This window comes from Cherax quadricarinatus, chromosome 2, assembly GCF_038502225.1.
Source record: "Cherax quadricarinatus isolate ZL_2023a chromosome 2, ASM3850222v1, whole genome shotgun sequence".
NCBI lineage: Eukaryota > Metazoa > Arthropoda > Malacostraca > Decapoda > Parastacidae > Cherax > Cherax quadricarinatus.
In genome coordinates this window covers 66850382-66853616 of record NC_091293.1, presented here as the reverse complement: position 1 = coordinate 66853616, position 3235 = coordinate 66850382, and the positions used below count along the sequence as shown (strand labels likewise).

The 3235-nt window shown below is 42.1% G+C and overlaps 1 long non-coding RNA gene across 1 annotated transcript in view; it reads right to left on the bottom strand.

The window, feature by feature from the left end:
- LOC138853347 (uncharacterized) overlaps window positions 1-580 on the bottom strand; it is a 326886-nt gene extending 326306 nt beyond the window's left edge. Inside the window, exon 1 of the long non-coding RNA XR_011392552.1 lies at window positions 481-580. This is a non-coding gene — a long non-coding RNA (uncharacterized lncRNA). The remainder of the gene's footprint in view (window positions 1-480) is intronic.
- Window positions 581-3235: the final 2655 nt, after the last annotated feature.

Here is a 3235-nt window from a genome sequence, read left to right as displayed (position 1 = left end):
ATTTAAAATATCTCAAAATTTACACGAGATCATAATAGTAAATCTCGGGATAAAACGGTTTCTATCAAGAATTATTCTTGCTCATAAATTCTCATAACTGTGAGCTACAGTGGGCAAAAACCTTCCTGTGTTTAGACCGCTTTGATTGCCTTCTTGTTTACTTTTGGCCCTAGTCTCCTGGATGCGGTATACATGCCTTCTGAACCCGTTCTGTTGGTCAGCATGGCCAGCCAGTGAGAATACAATATGACATCTTGAGAATTCTGATTATTGTCAGCCAATAGCAGTGCAGTACATGGGAACTAGTGTCCATTGGTCTTGCGGGTTAGCCAATGGAGGATAGTTACGCCTCACGTCTGTTGGCCAGTTTCGTCATTCATATGTCTGATCAGCCAATGGTAGCGCAGAAAGGCATGAACTGCGTCTGTTATGACCAATTACTGCATAATACGATCAGTAAAGTATCTTCGGATGGCTTACCTAATCTTTGCCAAAGATTATGGGTCCTCCTCTCCTGACCGGCGGAATTTTTCTTAGTTCCCAGATCCTGCCCCATGCCAGATAACGTCAGTCATAGCCTGTGAGAAATTACCTGCATGAAGTTTACAGGGTATTACCTGAATTATTACATGTAAGTAATTTGGGTGAGGTAAGTGGGACTTAGTCACAGTAGGTCACAGGACTGTCACTCCTTCGATGCCCACTCTTTCACAACTCTCACAAAAATTGCAGTATTAAACATTAACACCAATAAGGGTAAATTATAAAACAGTGTGGACTGTATGAAAATTAAAGGAAACGATCTCCAAAAAGAATTAATGGGAACAATAAAACACACAGACAGGGTACAAATTTTTTAATTGACAACAAGCACGTATGTACCAAAAGTTAGATAATTATGAAATTTATATTACCACTTACCAACACCTACCTAGCAAACAGAATGCTACTGGCCAGCGAGAAATCTAAATGAAAGAACTAATGGCGTACATACTGGATATGTTGCATGGTGATGCCTCATTATTTCCACTGTCACCACCTAATTCTGGAGGCCCATCAAATTCTCAGTGTCTATTCTTCAACAGGGGACATGCCAGTACTTATTATAGTTTGAGGCCGATCCATTTATGGCCTCGATGACGCCGGATTACTAGACGATTTTACCACAACCAGATGTCACACATTAATTCACTATGGCGTCTCCCCCCCCCCCCCCCCGACATCACTCCGCAGCCACTGCACACCCTCCTTCACACAAAATTTCTTGAAGGGTCAAATCAATGTTACATTTTAAAACACAATTATTATATTATTCATATTTACACATGCTGAATTTTGGAAAATTCTAAAAAAAAAAAAAAATCCACATATCCCTTAAAATTACCATTGACTCAGCAGCGAAATTTTGCAACTACACTGGAAGGGGTGTTGGGTCCGGCACAAACTTCGCGCATCTTCTATGACGTCCATCACGTATAAAAATAAATATATGTCAGTCTTATTGTAACACAAAAATTTGAGTGCCTTTCTTCATCTGGCCTGCATGTTTGTAGGTCATGCGCCTCCGACTGTAAAATAAGCACTTAAATTCTGACTGCTACCAGCCAATGCATTCTGGGCAAGACAACCAAGACTACCAGATACTGTTGGTAAGCTAGACAGACTATCCTCAAAATAACGAACAGCATTTTTCAACATATTTAAGTTAGATAATTACCGAATGATCTAGATTTATGATCAAAATTCAATATTAGTTATTCTGGATTAGGACAGGGTAGAGCAAAGTATATGTGAACAGGTCAGCCAGACAAGACACCAACTGATGCCTAGTCTGCACAATGACTGTCACAGCCGCACTTCTCACAGACTCTTTTAACAACTCAGCTTCTTACCCACACGTCGTTTTCTTTTTCAAGACTTTTAAAGTAATCGGCTCATAACGGCCACAACCTGTTGGCAATTATTGTCTTCTGTAATGTGTATACAGTAAACGACAGAATCTAGAATAGTGATTATTTATTTAATACGTAGGACTGGAAATGGAAATGTCGAAGAAAACATATGATTGATATTTTTATTACTAGCTACATCAGTGCTTAGTTGAACTTAACTAATAGTATTGTAAACATGAAAATATATGTTTCACTTCATTGTTTTGCATCCTGTATCCTGTATCCTGTATCCTGTATCCTGTATCCTGTACCCTGTATCCTGTATCCTGTATCCTGTACCCTGTACCCTGTATCCTGTACCTTGTATCCTGTATCCTGTACCCTGTACCCTGTATCCTGTATCCTGTATCCTGTACTCTGTATCCTGTATCCTGTACCCTGTATCCTGTACCCTGTATCCTGTACCCTGTATCCTGTACCCTGTATCCTGTATCTTGTACCCTGTATCCTGTACCCTGTATCCTGTATCCTGTATCCTGTATCCTGTACCCTGTATCCTGTACCCTGTACCCTGTATCCTGTACCCTGTATCCTGTATCCTGTACCCTGTACCCTGTATCCTGTATCCTGTATCCTGTACCCTCTGTCCCGTATCTTGTACCATGCATCCTGTACCATGTATCCTGTATCCTGTACCGTGTATCCCGTATCCTGTATCCTGTACCGTGTATCCCGTATCCTGTATCCTGTACCGTGTATCCCGTATCCTGTATGTTGTACCGTGTATCCCGTATCCTGTATCCTGTACCGTGTATTCCGTGTCCTGTATCCTTTACCCTGCATTCTCTACCCTGTATCCTGTACCTGTACCCTGTATCCTGTATCCTGTATCCTGTATCCTGTATCCTGTATCCTGTACCCTGTATCCTGTATCCTGTACCCTGTATCCTGTATCCTGTACCCTGTATCCTGTATCCTGTATCCTGTACCCTGTATCCTGTATCCTGTACCCTGTACCCTGTATCCTGTACCTTGTATCCTGTATCCTGTACCCTGTATCCTGTATCCTGTATCCTGTACCCTGTATCCTGTACCTTGTATCCTGTATCCTGTACCCTGTACCCTGTATCCTGTATCCTGTATCCTGTATCCTGTACCCTGCATCCTGTATCCTGTACCCTGCATCCTGTATCCTGTACCCTGCATCCTGTATCCTGTACCCTGCATCCTGTATCCTGTACCCTGCATCCTGTATCCTGTACCCTGCATCCTGTATCCTGTACCCTGCATCCTGTATCCTGTACCCTGCATCCTGTATCCTGTACCCTGCATCCTGTATCCTG